Below are 17,389 nucleotides of genomic sequence, written 5' to 3' on the forward strand. Positions count from 1 at the left end.
TTATTTACTTGTCACATAGTTTTTTTTTCCTTTACTGTGCTTGTTTAACCTAGGATCCTATCCAGTTCACACGTTGTGATTGGTTGATAGGTCTTTTAAGCTTCTCTTATTCTACAGGTTTCACCTCCATATTTCTCCCTTGCATTTCATTTGAAGGAGCCTGGTTGTTGGTCCTGTGGTGTTTCCCTTAATCTGAATTTTGCTGATTGCGTCTGAGTGATATAGATTAACATAGCTTCCTTACCTTTTGGTAGTAATGCAGCCCTTTTCCAGATGCTTTCCCCAATTCAGCCTAACTGGTTTAATTAACCCATCTGTGTCTTTGTACATTCGAATATTGCTTTCAACTAGTTATATACTCATGCTTAAGTTAATCACTCCTTTGTGATATCTTTGCTTACCTCAGCCCTTTGTTGACATATTCAAACTCCTTCAACTGTAGCCCTCTCTTACTTCTTACTTGCATGTGTGTGGATAATAGTGTAAGGAATAAGTGAGAATGAGATCTTCCAGGAGAGAATATAGAGTGAATTAGAAGGCAGCTGCTCTCTTCTTGAAAGTCTCATCTGTTGAACTCTGCCCTATCCTGCTTCTGCTCCTGCCGCTTTCCTGCCTTTCAACTTTGCTGGTCCCTAAAGGGTAGTTCTTCCCCCCACCCCCTCCCTTAAAGAGCTTAGTTTTGTTGCTTCCTCTATTCATTTTATGTGAGATAATTTCAAAAATCTATAATTTCAATCCTTCCTCTCTCCTGAGTTTCTAAAATGTATCTTATCTGCATACTCTGATTTCTATATGGATAACTTTTCATCTTTCCATCTTTCCAAATGCAACATATCTGAAATACTACTCATCTTTCCCCTCTGGATTCACCTGTGTGATTTCCAAGGATGAATGGTATTATCATTTCCCTGTGTTTTCACTCCTGATGATCATTTTTCATTCTTTCTCATCCCCATGTATCTCATACATACTAAGTTCTGTCATTTTGTTCCCTTGTAAAGTCTCATCTCTTCCTTACATTTCCTTTTTCCTACTAATCACTAGTTCAGCCCTAATTATTTTGTTCTTGGATTCTTTAATAGAATTTAATAATACTGACACATTTAGTAATACAGACACATTTAGTAATACTGAAGGATATGGCATAGAAGCTAAGACTGTAGGCTGTGGGGTCATGTTATCTGGGCTCAAATTCTGACTCCTCCACTCCCTGGATTTATGACCTGAGCAGGTTATGTAGGTTCTGTTTTCTCATTTTAAAAATGGAGATGATAATTCAACTTCCTTCATATCGTTTTTGTGAGCATTAAATGACAAAAGCTAGCATAGTGTCTATGAAATAATAGCTCAGTTCAGTTCAGTTCAGTCGCTCAGTTGTGTCCGACTCTTTGCGACCCCATGGATTGCAGCACACCAGGCCTCCCTGTCCATCACCAACTCCCGGAGTTCACTCAGACTCACGTCCATCAAGTCAGTGATGCCATCCAGCCATGTCATCCTCTCTCGTCCCCTTCTCCTCCTGCCCCCAATCCCTCCCAGCATCAGAGTCTTTTCCAATGAGTCAACTCTTTGCATGAGATGGCCAAAGTACTGGAGTTTCAGCTTTAGCATCATTCCTTCCAAAGAAATCCCAGGGCTGATCTCCTTCCGAATGGACTGGTTGGATCTCCTTGCAGTCCAAGGGACTCTCAAGAGTCTTCTCCAACACCACAGTTCAAAAGCATCTATTCTTCAGCATTCATCTTTTTTTGTAGTCCAACTATCATATCCATACACAATCACTGGAAAAACCATAGCCTTCACTAGACGGACCTTTGTTGGCAAAGTAACGTCTCTGCTTTTGAATATGCTGTCTAGGTTGGTCATAACTTTCCTTCCAAGGAGTAAGCGTCTTTTAATTTCATGGCTGCAGTTACCATCTGCAGTGATTTTGGAGCCCCCAGAAACAAAGTCTGAGACTGTTTTCATGGTTTCCCCATTTATTTCCCATGAACTGATGGGAATAATAGCTCATGGTATTATAAATATTGTATAGTATTCTTTAGTCTATAAAATTCTTTGTTATTCTTATTATAAAAATAGCTCTTTGCCTTCCCTTTTATTCTCTTTGCTTGGTCCATCCTATACGTCATTGCCATATGAGTCTTTCTAAAACGTTAATTAAGTTATTCTGCTTAAGCACCTGCAGTGGTCTCTGTCAGAGTAAATTCAGCCTTCCTGGGACTCTGCACCATCTTGAGCCATCATGCCTTTTCAGCCTCATTTCCCAGGTCCCCTCTACTCAAGCTTCCCATTCTAGTTAGTCTTGTTTCTTCACTCTCCTCAAAGCTACTTGGTTTATTTAACTTTGGATTTCCTTACTCTGCATCATCTTGAGCCATCATGCCTTTTTAGCCTCATTTCCCAGGTCCTAGGATTTCCTTACCTTATCCAAATTATCCTCTTCTCTCAAATCCTATACCCCTTGAATATTCATCTCCAATTTATCCCTTCCACTAAGCCAGCCCTGATTACTTTCAGCCTTTGGAATCTGACCCTTTTTGGAATTCATATAGCACTTACCTTTATTTCTTATTTAACATCTAAAATACCTAGACTGAGACTGTTAATATTCTATTTAGTTTAATCTTATCTTTTCATCCCAAGGTGCTCATTCCATTCCAGTCTTACTTTTTGATACTTCATAATAGGAGCCCTTCACCAGTCTACTCACTGAACATTCACATATCCGCAGTGAAGGATGCTGATGATATGCATGATGCCATCATCCATACATATGTATGACAAGGATGTACATTTCTCCTAGTGCTTATACAGGGCCTTCTCTGCTCACCTGTCTTTCTCTCCTTTTTTTTTTTTTTTTTTTTTTAAGCAGTCACAAAGACAGTGGTTGCAAAGGAAAGAGCAAAGAGTCAGGAATCAGGAGACCAGAGTTCTGTTCACAGTAAGTTGCTATCATAATTTGGACAAGTTTCTCTTTGTTTGTTTTCTCAGTTATTAAATGGAGTTACGTTAGATATTATGTTAATTGCTTTCAGTTCTAAAATCCTTTCATTTTAAATCTACTTACAGGGCCAACTCAAGTATAGTATTCCCAATCATTCTTATTTACATCCTAAGCCCTGATACTCATACCTTGCTTTTTATTCTTATTACTTTTCCAAGTATGTATTTCTTATCCTCCCAAGAAGATTCAGCTCTTTAAGGGGAGTATATGCATACATGTCTCATATTTGGTATTATTTACCACAACTATCAAAGCTATGTGTATAATGAAATTAAGTATGGTCTAATTAAATTATTATGGGGATGGGAAGAATCTTCCACCAGCAAAGGAGACTCTTCAGAATTTAGAGGCTCCGTATCCCTACATTTATCATTCCAACTTATAGTGTCCTATTCTTTTCTAATTGTAGATACACAGTATGAGGTTCTGTGTTTGGTTTTCAGCAATTTCAGCCCTTAGCTCCAGGAGGAGCTAAAGGTCTGCATGGACACATGTAGAAGCTTCCAGTCATTTATGTGGTCCTTGAGCTGGAAATTTCAAATCCCCAAAGTCATCTTTTTACCACATTGTCTGAGATAGGGAGTAACTAAGTATAAAGATATAGTCATCTGATTCTTGTTTCTTGTAAGTGGCTGATTAGAAGTATTCAGTGGAGATACATTGCTTATCTCTATTTCCAGATCTTGGTGTGGTCTGTCATTGCTCTGTATACTACTAGAAATAGTCATTAGTATCTTTAAATCAAATTAGAGAGCCAATTCAGAAAACCCCAGAACTGATTCAGAAAACTCATCTTTAAAACTCTGTTCCTCTAGAACCATTCTCGGGCTTTCCTGGTAGCTCAGCTGGTAAAGAATCTGCCTGCAGTGTGGGAGACCTGGGTTTGATTCCTGGATTGGAAATATCCCCTCGAGGAGGGCATGACAACCCACTCTAGTATTCTTGCCTGGAGAATCTCCAGAGACAGAGGAACCTGGCAGACTGCAGTCCATGGGATCACAAAGAGTGGTATGCGACTGAGCAACTAAGCAGAACCATTCTCAGTACCAGAATCTGTATTAAAGATACAGATTCAATAGGATTGATTGACTGATTGAATGGCTGATTGAATTGGTTAACGTGATTATGGACACCCAGAGGTCCCACAGTCAACTGTCTGCAAGCTGGAGGACCAGGAAAGTCTGGTATAATTAAGTCTGAGTCCAAGGGCCTGAGAACCAGGATTCTGGGTGCCTGTCCTGGCTCAAGCAGAGAGCACATTTGCCTTTCTTCCACATTTCTGTTCTGTTCAGTGGATTAGATGATGCCCACCCTCATTGGTGAAAGTGATCTTCTTTACCCAGTGTACTGACTCAAATGCTAATCTTTTCTGAAAACATCCTCACAAATGCACCCAGAAATAACATTTTATCAGCTAGCTGGACACCCCTTAGCCTAGTCAGATTGACACAGAAAACCATCATATCTTCCACATGCATCCCTCCCCCTGCTTTAATGTTACTTCTCAGTCTTACCTCCTGAGCTGCATAGTCACATAATTACTGCCTTTTTGCCATTTTTGCGTGAATGGCTCACTTAACTCTCAGATATAATATGTGTAAGTTGAACCATCTCCCCTTTTCATGCCACGCTTCGAGGAGTCCTCAGTGAGTCGTGATACTTCTACCCAGTAGCATATACCAAGTAGCATATACCAGTAGCATATACCAAGTAGCATATACCAGTAGCATATACCAAGTACTTGGGCTTCTTTGATATTCATTCCTCTCTCCCTCCTAGTAGGTCAGTACCTTTTCACTCAAAATGTATCTCAGATGCTTCCATTTTTCTGTCTTTACTGTTAAAAGTAATACTAAACACTGTACTCCATGCACCTCCTGATCGGTGTTTTCACTTCTTCTCTAAACTGTTCTCCCCACAGCAGTTAAAGGAAGTCACTCTCCGTTGTTTCTCATCTCATTAATCTGCAGCCCTCTTCTTCCTTGATTTCCTTGAATAAAACATACCCTTTTAACTTGACTTTGGATCTTTGCATATCCTTCCTGTCCACTGAACAAATATTCCTTCTTCTTTCTCTCAATGGCACAATCTCCAGAGCTCTTCCCTGACTACCTAATCATTTTGTGTTTTACACCCAGGACCCTCTTCAGATTGTTAATAACACATATCAACCTTCATTCTTTTAGCTGATTACTTGCATGTACACTTCATGAGAATAGGAACCACTGGCTATGATATTTATCGTTGTCTGCTCAGCTCCTGGGACAGCTCCTCGTATCTAGAGGTGGGATCAGTGAATATTTGCTGAAGGAAAGAAAGCCTTGAGACAACGCCTCTGCTTCTCCTTGAAATGGACCCTCAAGAAGAGCAGCCTAATCCTGTGGCAATCATAACGCTGTCCAGCAGGGGGTGTTACCTGGGAGAGAAAGTGTTTCCGTGGGATCAGGACTGACTTAGGGTCTCTCCACTCCGCTAGTGGAGGAGGCTTTCTGTTCCAGTTGTTAGCTTTCTTACTGAGGAATTTAATTCCATTTGGTTGTAATCACACTGTAAACTGCTTACCTTGAAAGTATGTGATTTGAGAGTGGATGTTATGTGTGAGAGGAATAGGCAAAAACATCAACTTCTTTTTACTTTCCTAAAATTGTTTAAAATTATAACAGCCATCTATTATTTTATAACTAGAAAATTAAATGAAGTTAAAATATTAAAAAATAAGAAATATAATTTGGCTTGGAAATAAAAATGCTGCATGATTAATTTCTGTAATGGTTTTTACTTGTCCCAAGAGACCTGTCTTCAAGCATAAAATATTTCTTTGAGCAGAGTCAGACTGAATCAGACTGTTTTCTTTATTTGCTGTTTACTTGCTTTTCTTCCTAATCTTCTAAGAATTTCTTGTGCCATTATAGCTTCATTTTCTTTTGGTTTTGATTTGTCTAATTCTGACTTGTGTTCTGAAGGGCACTGCTCTTTCAAAATCAGGGCAGTTCTCCTTTTTTTTGAAATTTGTTTTATTGAAATATAGTTGATTTATAGTGTGTTAATTTCTGTTTTACAGCAAAGTGATTCCATTATATGTATATATATATGTTCTTTTTCATTATGGTTTATCACAGGATTTTGAATATAGTTCCCTGTGTTATGCAGTAGGACCTTGTTATTTATCCATTCTATATATAATAGTTTGTATGTGCTAATCCCAAACTCCCAATTCTTTTCTCCCCAGCCTCCCTCCCTCTTGGCAACTACAAGTCTCTTCTCTATGTCTGTGAGTCTGTTTCTGTTTTATAGATATGTTCATTTGTGTCATATTTTAGATTCCGCATATGAGTGATATCACATGGTATTTGTCTTTCTGACTTTCCTCACTTAGTATGATCATCTCTCAGTCCATCCATGTGGCATTATTTCATTCTTTTTTTTATGGCTGAGGAGTACTCCATGCACTGCATGTATATACCACCTCTTTTTTACCCTTTTGTGTGTGTGTGTGTGTGTGTACGCACGTGTGTGTATATATACTGCAACTTCTTTGTCCATCCCCCTATCAATGGACATTTAGGTTGCTTCTGTGTCTTGGCTACTGTGAACAGTGCTGCTATGAATGCCGAGGTTCATGTCTCTTTCTGAATGACAGTTTTGTCCAGGTATATGTTGAGGAATGTGATTGCGGGATCATATGGCAGTTCTATTTTTCATTTTCTGAGGAACTTCCATACTGTTTTCTGTAGTGGCTCAGCACAGTTCTTCATCTTCCCTCCAGGGAGGGAGACTAGAGGAAGATTCCACACTTTTCCTGAACTAGTATGATCTTGCAGTATTCTAGGAACAATATCTGTGCAAAAAGACCATCATCCTGCCAGGGTTTTCTATTCAGTGGTTCATCATGGACAGCCATGGCCAGAAATAGCACCTGTCCTGCCTGACAGCAGAGGCTGTAGATGGGAACCTCCTGTGCCTGGAGGTGGGGAGGAGGAGGGAAGGGTTAGAGGCACTGTGGCGCAGCAGATATGCACAGTGGGCGATTCCCTAAGGCTGCATTGTTCAGTGTCCTTTCCAAAGAATTCAGAAAGGGACTGGGTTCCAAAGTGGGCGGGCTCCTTCCTAGGGCAGAGGAGATGTAAATTTGAAGCTCTTAATAATGGCCGGAGAGAGCTCCTCTTTTCTCTCTCTGGCCAGAGAAAAGAAAAACGTATATTCATGGAAGGGGCAGAAAAGATGGGGGTATTTGGTGTGTTTATATTAAAATTTGTTCCTGTGTCTTTCCTTGTATGCCATGAGACACCAGAGTATCCTTAGAAGAAATTCCCCTTTTTATTTAAGCTACTTTGATTCCTATCACTGATACTTGCAAACAGTAGAATCCTAACTAATATTTGCATGTTGATTGTAAAACTGCCAACCAGGTGTTACGAATTAGGTTAAATTGGTTACATCTGGAGAAAATAGAGAGCAATAGAGGCTATAAGAAACTGGACAGCCCTTGACCGAAAAGGCAGCAGCTGTGGAACTCGGGCTTATGGTAGCCATGCAGTATTTCAGGTTCAGCACTGACAAATACTTCATTGATTCAAAATACACAAAATCTTTTTTAATGTGGATTTTAAAGTATCCACAGATGTGGATATTTGTGTGACTTCCTCTGGTATTTAGTGTTGCAGTACTGTGCCATGAAGGCCAAACAAAACACATTTGGTAGCAGAATACATGAATAGTATTGATTTGTGTCTCCAATCACTCAACTCAGAAAAAACAGTCCCTGGGACCTGACTTTAATTGTCAAGGAACCCACAGATTTGTCTCATGCTAATTCCCCATGTACAGTCACACTGCATTTTTCTGGTGCCCATACTCTGTACCTGGTGAACTCATGGTCCATTTTTAATTTATGCCTCAGGCAGTACTCCCAGGAAACATAGGCCATTTTCCCTTTGCTGAATGGAAAGGGAAAATGGCCTCTTAGCCTCTGCTGACTGACTGAGACCTTCATTGAGCCCATTGGCTTGTTTCTCCCCCAACCCATTGCCAATGCCCACCCCCGCCCTCCCCACAAGTCTATGTCTTTAGAACATCTTTGTGTCCCACAGCAAACCCCAAGGCAGGCCCACTGGCTTTCAACTCAGTGTCCACTTCATACACGAAGAAGGGTGGTTTAGAAAAGCTCTCCTTGGGGTCCCCTTTTGCTGTCTATGCTTTTCCCCTATGGTCACTGTGAGAAGCCTCTGCCCAGACCAGTAGAGGACAATTATGTAAGGGGAACTCCCTCCCAATGTCCCAGATAGGAAATAGGGCAAGATTTTCCTCTGCCAACCTGTCAGATTCCACTTCTAGAGCCCACCAGGGATAAATGAGATGTTTGCTTTCTTGTTCTTTCTGCCAACCCTCCCAGCTTTCTCCTGGAGCTGGAAAAGTAGAGTAAACTGATTTTTTTCCTTCCTCTAAATCATACACGTCTTTTTATGATACAGTAGACCTAGGCATTATAGTCTTTGGGCACATTCACTCTCAACCATGAAGTTTTCTCTGAGTACCTCAGTTTTAATTATTGACTTGAGAAGGAGCTAAAGAGAGTTGGCTAATCTCTTTCCATTTTTTTCCCACAAACAGTTATCTGGCTTTCAAGGCTAATGTCTTCTACATAATCTGAGTTTGAATGTCTATCTTTGAATAATGTCACCTTTGTTTTAGTTGTGAAACAAATCCCATTTCATCCCTGGATAATAAAGTTGGCTACTGCAAACACCAAAAGTAAAAAGTAAAATAAAGTCTGTTATTTTTTATACTTTCTCCCAGTCTCGGAAGCCATGGGATCTGTGTGCAGGACCCTGGTTGCCAGCCTGTATCTATCTACCTTAGTCTCTAATAAGAAGGCTAAGCTTCAACCTAGAATGTCAGCTCTAAACCTTACATATTCTCTTTTAGGCTGACGGAATGTCTTTTCTCTCTTCTTCCTCTTTAATTAACAGTGAGAGAGCTCTTCTTCAGAAATCTAAATTTATGTAGTATTTTACTGTGAAAATCATTGCTTTTTCTAATCCTGTGTTATGTTGCTCCCTTCCCTCTGCCTCTCAAACCATTTCTCTAACCCTAATACCTTGGCAGGGAGTTTTTCTCTCTCTCTGATATGTGGTCAGAAATTGAACAAGCCAATTTCTGCTACTATCTGTAAGGCCAAATACTTGGTCCAGGGCTATGAACAGGTTGTCGTCACTACTTTGAAGGCCTAACAGTATCTAATTCGGATCTCTGAAGGCTGTCTCTCACTCTTGGCTGCCTCTCTGCCTAAGGGCTGACTGCCTTCCACACTTCAGTGGTTGATCCAAGAGCAATTCAAACCACTTTCTCCAGGCTGTGTGTCTGTTCTTATAAAGCCCCCTTTAAAGGACTTCTCTTGCAAGTTCATTTGGGAGTAAAGGGGATTTGTATGATCATGTTCACTTCTGTACTAGTTACATGTAGTTGATGATCCATGTTAGTTTTAGCTCCATGAGAACCTTTGTTGAATTAGATCTTAGGCATGTTTTAGAATTCTTTGGTTTCCTCCCAATATACTAATCATAGTCATAAGCATCTAATGGACATTTTCTTGTAGTAAACGCTCTTCTAAACCATTTACATATGTTATCACATTTCATTGTCACAAAATACCTATGAGGCTAGTAAATTACTTTTAAAGATTAACTTAATTAATAGTAGATATATACACTAAAATTGGCCTGTTTTTTTTTTAATTAAGAAGGAAAGGAAAGCACAGAGAAGTTAAATTGTGCATGATTACTTCATTAGTGGGAGGCACGTCTGGAATCTGAAGCCAGATAGTCTGAAGCACAATGCCCAACTGCTGAGATGCCGCTTGTCACGGTTTGGGGTTCTGCAGAAGGACAAAAGAGGGGAAGCCACGCTTCTCCTGCCCACTTGTTTACTCCTAGTAATACCGCGATAAAAGGTTGTAGGAACGTTTGCAATTGTAGACTGTTACAATGCTTGGAAATGTGTGGTTTAACAAGAGAAGCAAAAATTTTAAACTATACACAAAATATACCTATTCTCATGGTTTCAGGGACATAAACCCCAAAACCAAAGAAAACTCATCACAGGTGGACAAAATCCAGCTCCTGGCTATGGTTGTCTCTCTGCCCTCTTAAATCCTCTGTAGTGTAAATCCCCTCCATCCTTTTGAAAAGATACCCTCACATGCCCTAAGTCCTACCCTCAGGAACAGACTCACTTCCTGCCCCCTAGTATATATTCTGATGTACAATAAGTCAGATTCTTTCACCCAAAGTGCATTGTTCAGACAGGCATTGGGGTTGTATTTAAGCAAAAGATCCTTGGTAGCCTAGAGGAGAACAGGAGGAATGCTCTGTGGTCCAAAGGTCGTCATCACTGGCATGCCCATTCAAAAGGGTTTTGCATCTTGGGATCCATAAAACAGTCCTGGTTGGTGTTGCTGGGCCAAGTTCCCTCCTGCTTAAGATCACTTATCAGCATAAGGTGTGTATGTCCTCCTTGATCTTGGTCGCCATTCAGCAGGAAAATAATGGTATTCACGCACCTGCATACATACACACACACACACACACAGGCTCACACATGTGAACACAGCCACACATATACAGAAGCTTATCATTCTCTGAAAAATTGATTCTCAGAGACAACACAGTCGGTTTAGCTCATAATCAGTAAGAGAAATACTCTCCTAAATGTAATCTGCAAAAATTTATGCCAACCCTAGGAACACTGTTTCACCTTATTAGGCAGAATGATAAAAGGACCTACTTCATTTATTCTCCTAAACCATGGTCAGTGGCCTCAGATATAGAGACATATGGGGTATAGATCCAGTTTTTTTTCATTTATTTTATTGAAGGATAGTTGATTTACAATGTTGTGTTAATTTCTGTTGTGTAACCAAGTGATTCAGCTATACATGTATATTCCTTTTCATACTCTTTTCCATCATGGTTTCTTACAGAACATTGAATGCAGTCCCCTGTGCTATATGGTAGGTCCTTGTTGTTTATCCATTCTGCATATACTGGTTTGCATCTGCTAATCCCAAACTCCCAATCCTTCCCTCCCCCATACTCCCTCCCTCTTGGCAACCACATGTTGGATCCCATTTTTATAAGCAATAGACCCTTTGGTGCCTGATTGCCAACCAACGGTTGCACAAAGACTTGGCTGAAATTCTGAAACTGCTGTTTTTGAACCATACTTTAAGGCTGACTGTTGTTCACTATTCTCTTTGAGGGAAGGAGGCAGCAAGATGTTTCATTATTCTCACATTACAAATCAAAAAGCAGATATGGGAGCTGTTCTTCTGGGTACATAAAAAATTGTGTCTTACAGCACAGTGGTTATCAGACCATCCCACCTTTCTTATGTAACCAAAACCTTCCAAGACAATTGCTTTACATTTATAGAATTTGGCTGTCTAAAAAGTAAACAGTTTGAATCTTAAATGACCTGTATGACCTAAGATATAACCTGTTGTGTGTAATGACAGGAACAATTTGTGGTCCTTCCCCTGGCCTGCCAGGTAAACAAAGGAGAAAAAAAGTCGGCATTAACCTCACTCTTGTGGCATCCTAGCTTCAGTGGGAAGAAGCACGTTATTAATTAGAGGTAAAGGGCGCTATGAAGAAAGAAAGTTCAGGAAAATATAGGCAAAGAGACAAAGATTGCAATAGTATCACAAAGTGAGGCCTGAGAGAGTGAGCACTTCACAGGGTACAGCTACAGATGCTGTAGTCACAGCATTGAAGAGTTGTGGCTCTGTGATCATTCTCTAACTTTGTGGCTGTCTTTCAGTCACTGATTGTGGATAGTGTTGAAGAGTTGGGGTTTTAATTTTTCCCAAGGTAGGGGGAAATGAATGAACTCCAGGTCAGGTCTTTGGGAAGGCAAATAGGGAAGAGGAGAGTCAACTCTTCCAGGACTCGGGAAATTGTGCCTGACTCTGCACTAGGTCTGGGAATAGAGTCTTTTCTAATGATCCTGAACCAACTCCCTTCTGCCTCCTCCTGGAGAAAAGCTACTTGTAGCTAGGAGTTTGGCATCTAGAAAGGCTCTTGGGGACTCCCCGAAAATCCTGATGAGAAAGGAAGTCTGGAGATGGGGGAAAAGATACAAGGGAATGATTCCCAGGACACTTGAGCTGAGTGCCTTTTAGAAATAAAAAATCCTCTGGGTATTTCTGCAGTCTTTGAGTATTCTGAGGAGTAGCACTCCTGATGCCACCCTGTTTTGGTGAATGACAGCTTAGTTAATTTCCTTGGAGCTCACTCATCTGAGAGAAACCAGTCTGTGCTGAACCTGAGTCCCTGACTTCAAAGACTGTTCTGAAAGGACCTGTTCTTGATCTTCCCACCCACTCCAACACACAAGACATGCACCCACCTACTAAGAGCTAACCTTTAGCATGTCGTTCCTCTCACCAACCCCACTGTTGGGCGCTTCTCCTTGACAAGCCAGAACTCAGTGGCAGACCATGGCTGTCTTTGGACTGGTGACCTCTCAGGGTACTCTGTGCTGACTGACGCCTCAATACTACTCCAGCTGGTGGGACTGTATGGCTCCTGAAGTTCCCAAATGCCAACATCTGCCGAAACTCTTAGCTCTGTTATGTCCTATGCCTTGGCATTGGGGAGCACGTTCAGTTCACTTTTGCCTGGGGAAATAGAAATAGTGAATCCCATAGAGTCATGTTGCACAGTGGTAGGGCTACCACATTTCCGCTGTACAGCTTCATAACAAAATAAAGGCAATGGTACCCCACTCCAGCACTCTTGCCTGGAAAATCCCATGGACGGAGGAGCCTGGTGGGCCGCAGTCCATGGGGCTGCTAAGAGTCATTCACAACTGAGCGACTTCACGTTCACTTTTCACTTTCATGCATTGGAGAAGGAAATGGCAACCCACTCCAGTGTTCTTGCCTGGAGAATCCCAGGGATGGGGGAGCCTGGTGGGCTGCCATCTATGGGGTCGCACAGAGTCGGACACGACTGAAGTGACTTAGCAGCAGCAGCAGCAGCAGCAACCTTTTGAAACGGTTCTCCCACAAAGTTAGAAAATCTCCTGCCATGCTGGGCCTCACGTCTAAGAGGGGAAGTGAAGTACAGCCAGAAGGGTGTAAACTCCCAAGGAGTTCTGGCCATGAATTTCTGCATGGGTCTCACATGTTCCAAAGGCAAGACATGCAAAGGTGGTCCCTATGTGAATTACTTCCTTGACAATGGCCGGTAAGTCTTAAATCCCAGCCAGGCTTCTGGGAGCCTGAGTTTCAGTGGAAGTTTGCCCATGAATAGTGTTTTCTCTGCGAGCAAGAGAGAGATTTTATATTTTTATGAGACGGTGTTTTCCTTAGCCATTCTCCCCATCTCTCCCTGCCATGTGATGATTCGGGGTGCAGGTCCCTCTAGACCTAGAGCCCTGGGAGCCATTCTCCAGATTCTAGAGAAAAGGAGACAGCACAGTGGAGTGGATGGATAATAGCCCACTAAATCAGACAGGTGTGCGCCTTGTGACATCTGGAGGGAGATACTGCAGCTCTCAGTGCTCCTGGGTCAGCAGTGAGCTGGAGTCAATTATTGCCAACCTACGAAGTTGTTCAGAGAATTCAAAAGATGAAGTGGGTCTCATGCCCAAAGACTGTTTGAGACGTCTTTGTGTTTGGCCCCTCCCCTTTGCCATTACCCAGGAGTGAGTCTATTAAGTCCGAACAAAGGTATCAGATATAGCTCTGAGAGGTCCTGTCTCACCTATGCAGTCACAGGGCACAGAGACGTTCAGTAACTGTTTGAGGTCACACAGCAGATAGGCAACACTCTTGGGCTCCCATCCCAGGTGTGCGTGGGGTCCTCTCCGGATGAAGATTACATGAGGGATCTCACCTGGGTAGATTGTGTGTGTGGCTCTGGGGACGAGCCTGTTCAGGTAATCAGCCCCCACACTCCCTCCCTCCCCCAGAAGGGCAACCTGCCATCACCACCGCCTGTCTTCTGTGTTGTGACTCCTAACCGCAAGATGAAGGCCAGGAACTTGAAATCAGGCTGTCACCGCAGAGGCCCCATTCCCTGTGCCTCTCAGGTGAACCACCCTCATCGTCCCATCCAGTTTCTCATCGGGCGTCTCTGCCTATCTGATCTGTGCAAGGCATCCTTCTAGCTGCTGAGAAGAAAGCAGCACAGCACACGAAACCCTTGTGTTTGTGCAACTTCTGCTCTTGTGAGGCGAGAGAGACAGAATAGCCATAAGGAAGGAGAGGCTAGAGAAGGACAAAGTGGGTTAAGTACTCTGGAGAAGATGCCAAACAGGAAAGGGGGCTGGGAACTGTGGTCAGGGAGTTTGGGGTATGCCCATGTACACATGCGTATCCTTAGCTCTAACTTTCTAATCCCGCCACATCCCTTTCGAGCGAGTGATCGAAGCATTTCTTCCTTTCTCCCCATCACTCCGAGCGTTTGTCTCTCCATTGTAATCATTCTTGGTCTTTGTCCCCACTCAAAATTTTAATGAATAAAGCTGGAGGGAAGCGGGGATCACTTTCACCTCGTCGCCTGTTTTCCTGGGCTGTCCCATCCATCTCAGAGAGGGATGCTCCACCGGGCAGTCAGACCGTATCTGGGGAATCGGCTGAGGTGAGCGTCCGGGAGGGTTGTGGTACCTTCAGGGACCTGAGAAACTCACTCCCAGATGCTCAGTGGCCCCAGCTTTGTTGTAGCTGAGTGGACATCACGTGGGTGTGGATATACACCTGTTGTGTAGACCAACAGGCAGAAATACAATCATGTGAAGAGGTACTAGGGAGAGAGATTGGATACCAGCATTGATTAGTATTTTATGATGGATCTAATCAAATGAAACAGGACATCTGCTTGGCCTGAGTTCTAAGTAGGTGGAAATAGACAGGATGTACCGTCTCCTGGGAACACTGGAGAGAGAGGATTCATGTAGACTGACCTGAAATTTATGACTTTGCGATTCTAGTGGGATGCCTGAGGGCAGGTGGTGGGGATAAAAGAGGCTGGGGCCTCCTACTGGGACCTCTGCAGGAATGGGCCCCCGGATGTTCCGGTTGCTTCTGATGAGCGTGTTCACGGTGCTCTTCATGAATGAGAGTAAGCCTGGAGGGCGGTACTTGGTGGGCAGATGGGTGGGCAGAGACTGTATGGGCAGGAGGAGAGGGACTTGGTGACTTCACTGGTGTGATGTGGTTCAAGGAGAATTTTTCTTCTTCTCTTCGCAGGAGACAGAGTCCTGAGTGTGAGAAAATGTACGGTGCAGTTCATTTCCGGTTCTCGGATAAATAACGCCACGAAGGGAGGGGACATGTTTGAGTTCTTTTCATAGTATCTCTCTACCCTCCCTGCTACACTCCCCTCTCCCCACTGACTGTTCTAGTGTCTTCTTTTAGCCCCCAGCCTCGGGTGAGAGGGGGAGGTTTTTAACTTCCTGAGGGGAGTGACGACCCCCTGACAGAAGCTGGGAGGGTGTCCGCATCCCTCCTGTGTGTGTTACACCACTCAAGTGTAGAGGTTTCCAGGTGGGGGTGGGCTTCTGAACAGAATCCCTGTCCCTAGAATTCTGCATCAAAGTCTTCCTCTCTTCCTTTAGATATTCAGTTTTGCTTTCGATGTGAATTCCACGATGGATTCAGTTGCTTCCAAGGGATGAAAACTTGCTGGAAATTTAAAATGGTTGGCCTGAAGAGAGCTTGTGTCACAGACAACTTTTACTATTATGATCGTATTGCAGGTAAGTGGGGTTAGAAAGAGACAAAAGATACTATCAGTGGTGGCCGAGGTCCCTGGACTCAACACGTGGAGGGAGACTGGGACCATTGCTGCGTGGGAAAGTGGGGTTCTCCGTACACACACCTGGGATGGAGGCTGTCTGGGAGACAGATATCTTTTGCCTGGTCCTGTTGAGAGAGACATAGATGAAATGCAGATATAGCTTTGGGGCAAGTTTCCTGTGTTTAGGAGATTTTTGAGGTTCTGGGAGATGTCATTGCTAGGAAGATGGTGAGATCAAGCAAGGCGATCACATTTACTTTTCCATTCTCTTTAGACAGATATAACTACAGATACTCAGTGCTGTCTTGTAGGGCTTGTGAAGAGGGATCATTCATGATATTTCATGACTTATATAGAGAAACATTTTGCTGCACTGAAGACAAATGTAACGATCTGGAAAAAAATCTGAACATTCGAAGGTAGTAGTGTCGTATTCATAAAACAACAAATAAAATAATTATGATTTTTAAAAACCATCTCTCCTAGTTATTTTTTCCTTTTCCTTACCCCCTGGCCACATCATCTCACATTTTCTCAGAATCCAGACCCCGCAACTGTATTCCAGTAGATCTACTATGGATGCTCTTTCTTCTGATATTGCTTCCATTAACAGCAAAGTGCAAAGCCATAGGCCCCACCAAAGCCAACTCTGCCTTCTGGATGGTTCTCATCTATTAACTACCTGATATCTCCGGGCAAGCTTTACTTGCTCTTAGGTCTGATGCTAACTTCAGAGTTCTAAAGTTTTGGTAAAGGGAGCAGAGTATTTTTCTAATGGTCTGAGAGAAAGTCAGGAGAAAGCAGAGGGTATTAAAATAGTGACAAGAAATCACAAGAGATTGTGGGAATATTTGGGAAGAGAGTAGAAGAGGTATTTGGTGGCAGCGGAAGGGCTGGTATTCAACAGGGGCTCGTGAAAGTCACTGTGAAATTAGAAAACACCAACTTCCGTGAAAGGAATAGTCAGTATACTGCACTCGAGAATCAGGATTTTTGTTTGTTTCTAATCATGTTATCTTATTTTCGTGTTCAAAGCCAAGTATATCAGGATGGGCACTTGGCTGAGTGGTGGTCAGCTACCCTGTCTCCTGGCATGTGAGCAGTACTCGACCACCTAGTCCTCAAAAATATTTAAATATTTTCTTACATCCAGTGTGCTCATGGATAGAAAACTGAATGTCTTTCATCTACCGGTACAGTCCTGCAACAGAAGATGTCAAAGAGAGATAAAAGTTTCAGATCTTCACCATAGTTTTTATTAGAAGATAATTAGCTGTGAAATGAAAATAATTCCCAAGTTATTACTTACTCACTTTTGGTTAAAAAAAATTTTTTTTACCTTATTAACTTTTCTGTGTGCTAGAATCTATAGACACTACTATTTTTTAGGTGTATAATTATACACGTGTATGTATATATATGTAAAATATGTCATGCTTTGTAATATTCCTCTTGATAATTGGGCTTATGATTGGTTATTAGTTCTTCCATATTCTATTTTCATAAATAGAAGAATATATTGTTAGTATTTTATTATACAAATTATTTTATTATACAAACAATATTTTCAATTTATGCT

The sequence above is a fragment of the Capricornis sumatraensis genome, chromosome 8, assembly GCF_032405125.1.
Source record: "Capricornis sumatraensis isolate serow.1 chromosome 8, serow.2, whole genome shotgun sequence".
In the NCBI taxonomy this organism is placed as follows: domain Eukaryota; kingdom Metazoa; phylum Chordata; class Mammalia; order Artiodactyla; family Bovidae; genus Capricornis; species Capricornis sumatraensis.